This window comes from Rana temporaria, chromosome 1, assembly GCF_905171775.1.
Source record: "Rana temporaria chromosome 1, aRanTem1.1, whole genome shotgun sequence".
In the NCBI taxonomy this organism is placed as follows: Eukaryota; Metazoa; Chordata; class Amphibia; order Anura; family Ranidae; genus Rana; species Rana temporaria.
Genome location: NC_053489.1, coordinates 97872504 through 97886381, shown reverse-complemented (window position 1 = coordinate 97886381; position 13878 = coordinate 97872504).

Here is a 13878-nt window from a genome sequence, read left to right as displayed (position 1 = left end):
TGATGTAGGCGACGGGTCCTCTGGTAGCGAGGAGGTCGGTGTACCTCTCCAGCAGGCGGCCTCCCATGGCAACCCAGAACCAAACCCGCATTACGGAGACCTGAAGCCTGGTCATATAGTATAGAAAGGAAGTAGTTAACCAGTGCATGCATGAGGTCAGTGCTATGTGCACGTCAGGACCCCATTCTGTTACTGGGAGTTACTGGGAGTGGGGTAACAGAGGTACAATGGACTGGTAGAGAGGGCACCGGCTCAGCAGTGTCCCTCATAAATGTAACATACTTCAGGCAATAGTATGTAGTGACATGAGACAGCACTTTTCAGAGGAACGCTATACTTTTATTACTGAACACAGTGAAGGCTCATATCCAAGTCAGGGAACTGCATTAATGTTAGCGTCTCACATGACCGAAGTCCCCGCCTGGTACGGGCATTGACGATTGTGTACACAGAGAAAGGTACCTCCATGTGCAGGGCGAGTGGCCCCATCCACATGTTGGCCAGTGGGGCTGCTCATCATAGGAATCATAGGCCAATAAGAAATTGTGGGGAGTTGAAGGTAGTGACCAACTCTGACACAACTTTCACATGGTGCCACTCAACTCAGTTCAGCAGGGGATCTTTGAGCATATCCCCTGCTGAATTGGATCTGAATGGACCAGATGTCAGTTTTTTTTACATTCGTGCCCATAATGGCTTTATGGGCAGTCAGATGTAAACATCCATTTACATCACTCACATCAGTCTGCCCATAGACCCCCATGGATCTTCGATCAGGTCCACCTGAAAAACAGACAGGTGGACCTGATTGAAAAGCCTACATGAAAGGACCATTAGTGGCAGTTAGAACAATATGCTGCAAGTTTTTTTTATTTGTGATGACAGGGTCATCTATATAGCTGTCCATGAAAACAAGAAAGAAATGCTGACCTAATGAGCTGGAAGTTTCTGCACGGTTATCCATTGTTCTCTGTACCAATGACATCTGTACATTTACGGAAATAATGCCGCGTACACACAACCGTTTTTCATGACGAGAAAAATTAAACATTTTTTAATTGGTTGTGAAAAACGGTCGTATGTATGCTCCGGAGCATTTTTCTCAACGAGAAAAATGGTCAATTTTTTTTTTTACCTGCTCTATTTTTTCTCGTAATTTTTCATGTCCTGAAAAACGGTCGTGTGTATGCTTTTTACGAGGGGGAACAAACCGCGCATGCTTAGAAGTTATGAGACGGGAGCGCTTGTTCTGGTAAAACTAGACCTCGTAATGGAGATAGCACATCCGTTGTAACAGACTGAAAAGCATGAAGACTGAAAAGCGTGAATCGTCTCTCACTTTTTTACTAACACACGTTAACACGAAATTAGCAAAAGCAGCCCAAAGGGTGGCGCCATTCGAATGGAACCTCCCCTTTATAGTGCCGTCATACGTGGTGTCGTACATGTTGTACGTCACCGCGCTTTGCTCGAGCATTTTTTTCCACGAACGTCTGTATGCAAGACAGACTTGAGAGGAATCACGACAAATCACATCGAGAAAAATGCAGCATTAGAGTTATTTTTGTTGGATGGATTGTTATTTTACATTCCATGCAGAGAAATCTCTGGTATACATACCTCAGCAATTTTCCTGCTCCTCTAGAGTGGTGGAAATGGCCTTTTCATGATGCATTTACTTTATCCATACGCCAGAGGTGGTGAAAAAAATAGTTATGGCTTTCACAGCTGACATTATTGATAAGAAATTAGTTTGTGAATGGCAGTCCAAACCATTGACGTCGTCAATGAACCTAATTTCCATGAGTTTCTAAAGGGCAATTCCAAATGCTGGCATGGATGTTTGTAGACTATTTCATCTGATGTAAGACATTCCTAATAGGTATCTAAATAAAACCTGAGCAGAGGTTTCCTAACAATTACAGATGTCACCAGAGACTATTAAACTTCTGTTGTACAAGCTTGACCCCATCACTGCTCCAATTTTATCATCTCACTGGGGTTGTCGTTACTGTGATACATCTTTGTCCTCTATATCCCAAAGGTGATTGTAAAGCAGAAGCAATCTAATCTGGGAACAGATGAGGGTGAAGCGAGTCTCCCGGTCAGATGGCATATGGCACAGCTGCATACAAGAAGCATAACAGCTTGCTGTCAACCTGTATTGCAAACAAAGACCTTGCTTGCTTTAGAGCAGCCCATACCTGGGTCAGATTGTTGTATACCTACCCTGGAAAAAAGAAGCATTGTGCAACAAATTGACAGCATATGGAGAAAAGCAATTGGAAAAAAAAATACACTTCTGCTAAGATTTATTAGCTAGCAACACTAAATTAGCCCAGCATGCACTGAGTAGTATACTGTGTGCATTTTATTAAATTAGATACTAGAGTAATTGGCCATTCATAAGCACATGAACAAGACATGTCAGGGGCACCACAAAGGATACTTGTGATGAGGGAATACAGAGACCGCAATAACATTCTGAGCCACAGACCTGGAACAAGCATGCTGTAAATGAAGTCAGCTCCAGGTCATCCATTCCAAATGAACTGAAGATAGTACATCAGCATGTCAGATGGCAAACAAGCATTTCATTAATGAGATTGCCAAAGGTAGCTCCTGTATTTCTCTCATGACAGGGTTTCTTGTTTGGCACACTCCAGTCAAATAATAATATTTTAACTCATTTAGCTTACTAGCAGATTCTAATGCCGCGTACACACGATCATTTTTCAGCATGAAAAAAAACATTGTTTTTCAGCATCTCCAAAAAACGAAGTTTTCCCAACTTCATCATTAAAACGACGTTGCCTACACACCATCGTTTTTAAAAAATGATCTAGCAAAGCGCGGTGACGTACAACACGTACAACGGCACTCTGAAGGGGAAGTTCCATTCGTCTTTGGGCTGCTTTAGCTGATTCCGTGTTAGTAAAAAAGTAAAATTTGCGCTTTTCTGTCTGTTACAGCGTGATGAATGTGCTTACTCCATTATGAACGGTAGTTTTACCAGAACGAGCGCTCCCGTCTCATAACTTGCTTCTGAGCATGCGCAGCTTTTTTACGTCATTTTAGCCCACACACGATCATTTTTTACAACCCAAAAAAACAACATTGTTTAAAACGACGTTAAAAAATGCAGCATGTTCAAAATTTTTTTGTTGTTGTTTTTCAGAACCTGAAAAATTATGTGTAGCCCACACACGGTCATTTTAAATGACGTTTTTGAAAAACAACGTTTTTTTCATGCCGAAAAATTATCGTGTGTACGCTGCATTAGTATTTTTTTCCATAGATACCCTGCTAATTAAATTGCATTTACTGAAGATACACCTTGCTCCCAATTATTCTTGCATAATGCTCTGGATTTGCTGACTTGTATTGTGAGAATGAGCGGTAAAAAGCAGGGACAAATCTCAAAAAAAATTTGCACTGTCAGAAAGAAAGCCCTGTGCATGTACTCATGGCTTCTATACGATTCGAATCCATAGGTCCCTGTATAGCCTACCTGGCAGGACCCCCTCAAACCCTGCTGTCAAAGTGTGGCTGTTGTGGAATTGCATTGTGGCATGGGCTTAAAACTTGAGCCTGCATACAGAGTGTATGTAATGTATATAGTGCAAGAGTGAGTAACACACAGAGTGCAGGGGTTAGGAGTAATTCAGAGTTCGGTAGTATGCAACGCAGTTTAGGGGTCAGTAGTAAGTGTCCCAGCAGTGCAGAGGTCAGGAGTAATGCCGCGTACACATGATACGAATATCGTAAGAACGTTCTTCCAAATTTAATCGTATGCGTGTCTATAATCGAATCGGCCTCCTCGTACACACGTTAAGAATATCGTACGAACGTTCTTCCAAATATAATCGTCTGCGCATGTAGAATCGAATCGGCTGCGTAGTTATTATCCGACATTTCCCGTACGATCAACTCAAACATCCCGTGTGCGTAGGAACGTTCGTCAGCATGGGAGTTGGATGTGATGTCAGAACTTGACCTTGTATATGTCACTTCTTTCTGGTGAGGAGATCGTAGTATACAGACATGTGTTCGTTCGGGAGAAGAATATTCTTTATTTAACACATTTTCTTAAGAAAAATGGACTTTTACATGGAAGACCAAACACTGCTACTGGTCATGCTAGGAGTTTTGGCCATCCAAAATGGTTTAAAAAACAAAAAAAAGAAGAAAAGAAGCACATGGTCCAAACAATGGCTGCAGAACCGAGAGAACTATTCTCATATGAGCTTGCTTAGAGAATTAGAGAATTACAGGAAAATAATACAGACGACTATAGAAATTACCTCAGAATGGATGATGAATGTTTCCAAGCCTTGTTGCAGCTGGTGACACCGATGATAAAAAAACAAACAACAATTATGCGCAGCCAATAAGTCCAGAGCAGAGGTTAATCGCAACACAGGTATCTGGCAACCGGGAGAGGTCTCCAAGACCTAAAATTCACCACTGGAATTTCCCCTCAATCACTTGGGAGAATAATACCGGAAACCTGCCAAGCTATCATAGATGCGCTACAGAGAGATTATGTCAAGGTAAATTATTGTTCTACACAAATTATGTCTAGTTTCCTATATTAATTATAAGATTGATATTTTGTTAGAATTTAACATTTAAAAGGGGTTGTACATTTTTTACTTTGTTCACCTTAATGCATCCTATGCAAAGGTGAAAAAAAATCTGACAATACCGACCACCCCCCACCCCCTCTGCCCCCGTTTTACTTACCTGAGCCTGTTCATCTACTGCGCTCGCCCCTAACGTCCTTTTCGCCGCTCAGTCTTGGTGTTGATTGGCAAGAATGGATGAATTAAAATCAATGTAGCCATTTGGCAATGATGTGGTGCACCGGGGGGGGGGGGGGGGCAGTGATGCAGTGAGCGGCTATAGTCGTTGGCTGTATCACGGGAGCACGCCGTCAAGAACGAAACACCATGCCAGAAAGCTCTAAGGCCCCATACACACCATAGAATCCATCCGCAGTTAAATCCCAGCAAATGGGTTTCAGCGGATAGATCCTATGGTGTGTACATGCCAGCGGATCTTTATCCGCAGATAAATCTCCCCTGGGATGGATTTCCAGCAGATGAATATTTGCTGACATGCTCAACAAATCCATCTGCTGAAGTCCATCCCAACGGATGGATCCGCTGGTCTGTACAGACTCACCGAATCCATCCGTCCAAAGGGATCCCCCGCATGCGTCGCAATGATTCAACGCATGCGTGGAATTCCTTATATGACAGCGTCGCGCCCATCGCCGCGTCATAATCGCGGCGACGGCGCGACACGTCATCGCCAGAGGATTTCGGCGCGGATTTCAATGCGATGGTGAGTACACTCCATCGCATTAAAATCTGCTGAAATCCTCGAGAGGATTTATCCGCGGAAACGGTCCGCTGGACCGTATCCGCAGATAAATCCTCCCGTGTGTATGGAGCCTGAGGTCTTATGGCGAGGAGTCACAAAATTTGTGAACTCACATAAATTAAAGGGTGAGAAGCACAAGTTGTACTTAAATAATATGGCTTGGGCGAGTAAAGGGAGATGGGTTAAAAATATATATATTTTTTTTCTCTCTCTCTGTTGAGAGAGGCATATAGGTAATGGGGTACGAGAGTTTACTCTGGTCCCCTCATAACGATAGAATGTGGAGGGTATAGGCACCATAAGTTTAGAAATAGAATTTGAGCACCAAGCACTTAAAATCCCCCCCCCCTTTTTTTTTGGCCTTCTCCCTGGGGTAGGGGTGATGGGAAGGAAAGGGTAAAGTTGGAGGAGAGAGTAAAAGATCAGAAGGAGGCAAGATTGACCCATATTGTTGTATTATGTGTAATTGTTTATTATTGTGATTGATGTTTGTTAAGTTGTGTTTATTTTAATTATGGAATCTTTTTGTAAGCTTACTGATAATGTAATGTAAATTATATCCGTGTTTTAAAAAAATAAATAAAAACAAATTGAAATATAAAAAACTGATTGTCAGAGACAAAGAACAGGTGCACACCAAACAGAGAGGAGCATGCTGCGAAGCTTGCTTCTTAAACAGGTGAATGTCAATTTAGAGTTGGTCTTAATTATCTTAATTATTATTTAATTATTTAATTATTATTTCATTATCTACAAACTGAAGCCCCATCTCGCTCTACAGAGCATATATAAGTATGCCAGTCTCCTCCTCCCATTAGATCTGATGAAAATGCGGAAGCATTGAAATGTGTCATCACTACGAGCTCCTGTCTGACGTCATTTCCTGTTGCCGAGAGCCGTGTGCGCTCCAGGCTGGAATGCACGCCACCGAACAGGTACTTCCGGGATTCGCTGTGCCCGCAGTGCTCTGCCTCGCTTCTTTCCTGGACAGCAACCAATAATATCTTCACCAGAGAAGCCACCATCATCGGCTGACGATCCACAGTGACTACACTTCCCTTCTTATGAGCGCATTTAGTACTACTTTTTAGTCAGTAGCCATTTGGCTGTTTTAATTAATTAATAAATTCCATATTATCAGATATACTGCACTTAGTAGGCACATTTTTTCTTTTTGTTTGAGCTTGCTTTTAAGGCTTGCTCAGTAGTATATAAAAGAAAAGTGCTTTGTGTCTTTTATTTATAGTACTGGACATTCCACACAGTACATTAGGACCAAAGATCAAACATCAAACAAAGAGCAATAGATGGACAAAGATCACAAATAGGTATTGTCAAGGCAGGAAGCTCAGTCCTTTACATTCCAGGACTATGCAGAGTCTCTTGATCACAGCAGCTTCTTTTTTCTTTACTTTCACATCAGAGGTAATGGCTTTATATGAAGGAGATGAGGTATATTCCAATGCATTAGCCAACATATTCACTCTACAGACCACAAGTAAAATATACAGTATACAGATCATAGGTGTGTGCAGCCAAATGCATTAGGGTGTGCACCCCAAAGCTCAAACACACACTACCGATCACCAGTGTTGTAAGTAACGGTGTTTAAATAAACACCGTTACCTAACGATGCCCCTTTTGAGGGTAACGAGTAATCCACCCGATTACTCTTCCCCTCGCGGTAACACCGGGCCCATTACTTAGGCGGCGTTACCGCAATTACATGTAGTACCTGTGTGTGTCGGCGGCCATCCATTATTAAAAAAGCGCTCCTCCTCCTCTGACTGTTCCATGGACCGTGATAGGCGTAACAGTCATTTTCCCAGCAGAGCCTCTGTTTACTGTTCAGCCTTTTTAAGGATGCCTTCTCATCCTCAGCCTCGGCCTCGGACGAGAGGACATCCGTTATAGGCTGAACAGTAAACAGAGGCTCTGCTGGGAAAATGACTGTTCCGCCTATCACGGAACAGCCTGAGAAGGAGGCATCCAAGATGGTCACGTTGTCTTGGAGCTCTGCACCACAGCTACCAGAGTGCATGAACGGGCACCTCCACCCCGCCATCCGACCCCGGGAACATCCCAGGAGATGCCCGATGTCTGTGGCCTCCGCGAGAAGGGACCTTTCCCAGCAGCTAGGCTCGGCTGTACCGAGTCTGGGCCTACCAAAGATGGCGGTCGCACACACCAGAAGCATGCACAGCACGGAAGGAATCCATAGCGGACCAGGACAACAAACACGCTGCCAGTCCACTGCATGAGAAGAGCACAGTGAGTACCCCACTACAGACACCACACTCTCCATCTTCCACAGAATCTTTATTAGGAAGGTCAGTGAGGGGCCCCAATCTGACTCCTATGGAGGATCTCTTAGTCAGCCCCGAGTCATGGGGGCAGGAAACTCACAATAATCCCCCCCTTCCACATGATATCCCTTCTATGATGGCAACTTTCTCTCAAATGCTAGCCAGGGGACTATTGCAGACAGCAGCACAGATCACTGCCTCAATCAACCCTGACCTCCAACATATTGGGGCAAAAAAAGAAGTCATGGAAAAGAAACACTGACCAAACAGTCGCTAAAGTTAACCAGAACTCAGAGAGTTCAGGACCTTACTGATCAATAAAAAACAGCTATATCAAAAAAATTGACAACCTGGAAAACAGGTCTAGATGCACTCACTGTGCCTGTAACTCACTGTGGCATCATACATGCCTCACTCACTGTGGCATCATACATGCCTCTCTGTGGCATCATACATGCCTCACTGTGCCTTCATACATGCCTCACTGTGCCATCATACATGCCTCACTCACTGTGGCATCATACATGCCTCTCTGTGGCATCATACATGCCTCTCTGTGGCATCATACATGCCTCTCTGTGGCATCATACATGCCTCTCTGTGGCATCATACATGCCTCACTGTGCCATCATACATGCCTCACTGTCAGTGAGGCATGTTACAGATGGCACAGTGAGGCATGTTACAGATGGCACAGTGAGGGGTCATCTTATACAGTGAGTATATCCCAAAACCAAAATTTTAGCTGGAAAATTAGGGGGGACGTCATACGCCGGCAAAAAAAAAGTCAGTTACTTTGCTGAGTAACTAATTACTTTGCCAAAGTAGTAACTGAGTCACTAACTCAATTACTTTTTCGGACAAGTAATTTGTAACTGTAACTAATTACTTTTTTAAATGAAGATGAGCAACACTGCCGATCACTCACGCTGTTAATTCAGAATGGGAAGGGGCCAGTAAATTAAATATTTATCGGCCCCTTCCCTCACTCACTCTTAAATATCCCCACAGCAACAGCAGGCAGGAGAGGTGGGAATTCAGAAGTGCTGTGGGGGGAAGGGCTAGGGCAGTAGGGGGAATCTGTGCTGCACAGGATGATTAGGGTGTGCCTGGGCACACCTGGCACACCCTGTGCGCACGCCTATGATACAGATATATAATATGTATACACATGTATAATATAAGACATAAATGCTCACATGGCGATCCACTGGCCCCATATGTGTTAGTGGCCCTTACACAAGTTTGGGCAGATGTGTACGCAGGTAAAGTGCATCAATTGTTTTGCCATCAATCTATTTTTGAACTGGTCACTGGCTATCACAACCATTGTGCAGGCTGCAGCATTCACCCTATCTGGTGTAATTATAGTTGCTAGTCTATGTGAATCAAAAAGTGGAATTACAGGCATGAATAAATAAATAAAAAGCAGAAATGCTTGTTGTACTAGAGGTCTATATAAAACTGAAGGATACCTACCTTAAAGCTGAACTTTAGGTATGGCAAAGTTTAGCTTGGACCAATTGAAATATGTATGGGCATTACCTGTGGAATCCCCGTAGAAGCTGAAAATCACTGTAGTATGCATTGCTGCTACAGTGATTGCCACTAGCTTTTGGTTTCCTTGCCGAGTGGCTGCCCTGCTGCATAGTGAACACAGGAAGTCGCGCACTCAGGATGGGAACCATTCAGGGAATACTTTGCATTTCATCAATAATTGGTAAGCATTCTCTGATTGCATGAGGCAAAGATTGTGATGTTACCACCCCACCTCTCAACCTGAAAAGTAGGTGGTAGTGGCACCTGAAAGCCAGTGGTGCATGCTACAGTGATTTTGGCAGTATGGCACATACATTGGTCCAAGTTAGAAGATATAAAGTTTGCCATATCTAAACTCAATCTCTAACTCACAGCAGCCAATATTCCAGTCTTTTCCTCTCCACTGCCAGAATATGGGCCATCATGTACAATGCAGGTAAGTTGCACTAGCACTTTCAGAAAGATAGGCAACGACTTGAACTGTTGGGAAGGAAGAAGACTGTGGGACCCAGGATTAATGTAATATTGCCCTGTATTTCATTATCCCCTTGTAAAACAAGCATCATATTCTATATGAGCTGGGGCTGGAAGGGGTATTTTTATTTATATAACCTTTGTCCAAAGTAGTGTTAAAAGGCTTAATTCATAAAATACAGTGTAACAATATTGTTGCAATAATAAGTAATATTATGACCCCCAAGCTACACACTTTTCAAATGTTATAATATTTTATAATATTGTTGCAAAGTCATATTTTTAGTACTTACAGGTACAGGTATGTGCAGACTAGAGTCCTTTCATTTCGGTATGAAATTTCGGGAAGCTGTCACATGATAGCATCTCCACTGGCCCAATGAAATGCATTTATAACAAAGGGGCAGGGATGCTTGCAACATCATTGACCTAATAGGGCCATGTGACCCTATTGGATGATGCCTTGAGCATAAACAGGCAGGAATCTCCCACGTGCAGCTTATTGGGCCAAAAATACAGCCAACTTCTGGTTTTGGACCAAACCCAAGCTCATCCCTGCTCTAATCTGCACATAATGTCAAGAGTAAACCGTTTTTTGTGGATGGCAACAATGACAACTACAATTGTGGAGGCTGATTGTATTTTGACCATTCCTGTGCTCATGGTGAGAATACAGCTTATAGATGCTATATATGGAAACTGCAATGGCTAGTGCAATCCTATAGATAGCTGTATGGTGTCTAAGGCTGGGTTCGCACTGTGTGTGAAGTGGCTCGCAGCAGGGGTCTGGTGCCTCCCTGTTCACCATCCGAATTAGGTCACAGTTTTTGGCTTAATGCAGACCTTAAACTGAGCCAAACACGCATAGGACTCTTCTGCTGTGTGCTCCGCAGCCACTCCAGAGATGTGTGAACCGGCTCTATTGAGAGCCGGTCACACTCTTCTGTCATGCAAATTCAATTCGCAATAGTGCAAAAATTACAGCTGTGGATTGTTTTTGGTTAGGTCCCTTACACACTGGGGCGGGGGGGGGGGGGGGGGGGTGCAGTGGCAGAATTGCGGCTGTATTCGGCCGCTAGCGGTGTGGTTTTAACAACCGCTAGTGGCCGAAAAAGGGTTAATACCGCCGGGAATGCACCTCTGCAGAGGCGCATTCCCGGCGGTATAGCCGCGGTTTCCCATTGTTTTCAATGGGAATGAGCGGTGGAGCAGTGGTAAACACACCACTCCTCTCACCGCACCAAAGATGCTGCTAGCAGGACTTTTGGAGCGGTCCTGCTAGCGCACTGCTCCAGTGTGAAAGCCCTCGGGCTTTCACACTGGAGAAACAGAATCCGCTGTTTAGGGTCAGTTTGCAGGCGCTATTTTTTAACGCAATAGCGCCTGCAAACCGCCCCAGTGTGAAAAGGGGCCTTAGGTAGATTTGTTTCCTCTTGTACGGTCAATAAACTAAAAACCATGGCCTCCTAAGATGACTATACATTAGCAGAAATTTGTTTTAAAAAAAATTGAATGTTCATTGGACTTTCTTACAGTTAATGGGGTCGGATCAACAATCATTTTCAACCAAAGAGATGAAAGAAATTAACGGAGCAGGATGCTATTTTTTACTTGAACAAATTAAATTCTAATCAGTGAATGTGGTTTTTGTTTGGGAAATTCTATTCATTCCTAAATCCAACCCTAAAAGCATATTATTTTTAAAGCAGAAGCAAAACCATCGATTTTAATTGTTTGCGTCAATGATCACTGTCACAGTTGCTTTTACTCTCAACTGTCAAGTCAAATCAAATCGCGGATGTCATAAGAGATCACATGTGCAGCACATTGGCAACAGCAGATCAAACAGAGGCTTATATGTTAGCTTCCTTGGCTATAAAGGATAGTAGGGTTCAGTTCTACTTTAAAGTGGAGTTCCACCCATTTTTTTATGTTTGTCTGTGCTGCATGCTCTAATCTCATAGTGTTCAGAATGGACAATTTTTATTTAATTTGTTGCTTGTAAATACCTTTATTTTGTAGTCCTTCATTACTTCCTCTTCCTTATTTGCCTAGGCTATTTGCAAGGGTTTCTGGGATAGGCATCATGTTTCCCAGTAGTCCTTGCAAACCTGACTGAAACCTATTACATTGCTTGTGCACTGAGCATGTGCGAGATATGCAAAGCTGAAATCCAGGAAGTCATACAGTCTGGCTTCATGATGCCCACGCTTAAGATGGCCACGGTCTATTCCTAGATTATAAACTATCTAAATGCTGTAACAACCTAACAAAACGGACCTTAGTTTACAGACTAACTTTACTAGAATACATTAAGCTTGTGTATTACAGGGGTATTTATATTTAAAAAGTGAAATTGTTTCTGTCTGATTGATAATGCTGCATTGTACAACTGTCAATACCTCTTTTCTTTGAAAAATGAAAATAAATATTTTACAAAAAAAAAAAAAAAAGTGAAATTGTGGGTGGAACTCCCCTTTAATTAATTTTTAACACCATTCGTCAAGTCTCATTATCCAATGCACCGACAAGAATTTACATATGAACTTACAACCAGTATATGGCCAGTTTTTCTATCTTTTTTTCCAAAGGGAAAAAAAATACTTCCCCTGGAGGAAGATTTGTAGTATATATTTAAAGCTTTGACCCTAAAGTGTAATACATGATAACATCTCTTTACTGTCCAATATCCTTGAACAGAGGCCAGTATTTTTTTTTTTTTTTCGTAACCCAATATTTATCTCTGGAAAGAAAACTTGTTATGTTTTCTCTAGAAGCAGTTCAATATTGCTCTGTATCAAACCATCAAAGTTTAATTTAATTACTGCTTTTTCTTTCACCGTGGCTTGGAACAGTGATAACTTTCTGATGTCACTGGCTGGCAAAGCAGATAAAAAATAAAGACTACCCAATTCACAAAGTGAAAAATGTTATCTAAATTTAGCAATGGCAGCTTCTTTATCTGTATATTTAGCATGTAAGTTATAAAAAGAAAATGATTTCTTTAAAAATGAGATTAGGCTTCATTTCCATGGACGTTTTTACAGCCACTTTTCTGAGCGTTTTTTGCAGCATAAAAATGTCTCTCCATGTTAGTCTATGGCCTCATGCCCACCATGACGTTTTTGAGCTGTAGATGGCCGAGCCGTTTTTAAGCTGAAAAAAAAAAAAACCAGGACCAGTGCGTTCTGAAGCTCCAGCTTTAGAGCTGTAAAAACGCCAGACGTTAAGAAACGCGCAAAAACGCTCAAAAAACACGCAAAACCGCTACCGCAACATGGACAGGCGTTTTTAAGCTGGAAAAAAGGCTAAAAAAAGTGGCTGTAAAAACGTCCATGGAAATGAAGCCTTAAAAGGGAATTTCAGGATTCTTTTAACTGTACAAAATCTACACAGTAGAATGACTACACTGCTTGTTAAATTATATACAGTGGGGCAGATCCACGTACAGCGGCGCATATTTCCGCCGTAACTTACTTCTTACGCCGTAACTTACGCCGCCGTAACTTACTTCTTTTTTTTCGAATCCTCAAAGAATGCGCGTCGTAAGTTACGGTGGCGTAGTGTATCTTTGGCGGCGTAAGGGCGCGCAATTCAAATCGATGTGATGGGGGCGTGTTTTATGTAAATACGTTGTGACCCGATGTAAACTACGTTTTTTTTTAACGCGTCCGTGGGGGTATCCCAGTGCGCATGCTCGGAATTAAACCGGAACAAGCCAATGCTTCCGACGGTGACGTCATTCTACGCAAATCCCTATTCGTGAACGACTTACGCAAACGATGTAAAAAATTCAAATTTCGGCGCGGGAACGACGGCCATACTTAACATTGAGTATGCCACCATATAGCAGCGATAACTATATGCCGGAAAAAGCCAAACGCAAACAAAGTAAAAAAATGCGCCGGCCGGACGTACGTTCGTGGATCGCCGTATCTAGCCAATTTGCATACTCGGCGCGGAATTCGACAGAAACGCCACCTAGCGGCCAGCGTAAATATACACCACCTAGCGGCCAGCGTAAATATACACCTACGTTCCGACGGCGTACTAAGACGTACGCCTGTCGGATCGATCCCTCATTCCGTCGTATCTTGTTTTGTGGATACAAAACAAAGATACGACGCGGGAACTTTGAAATTACGCGGCGTATCAATAGATACGCCGGCGT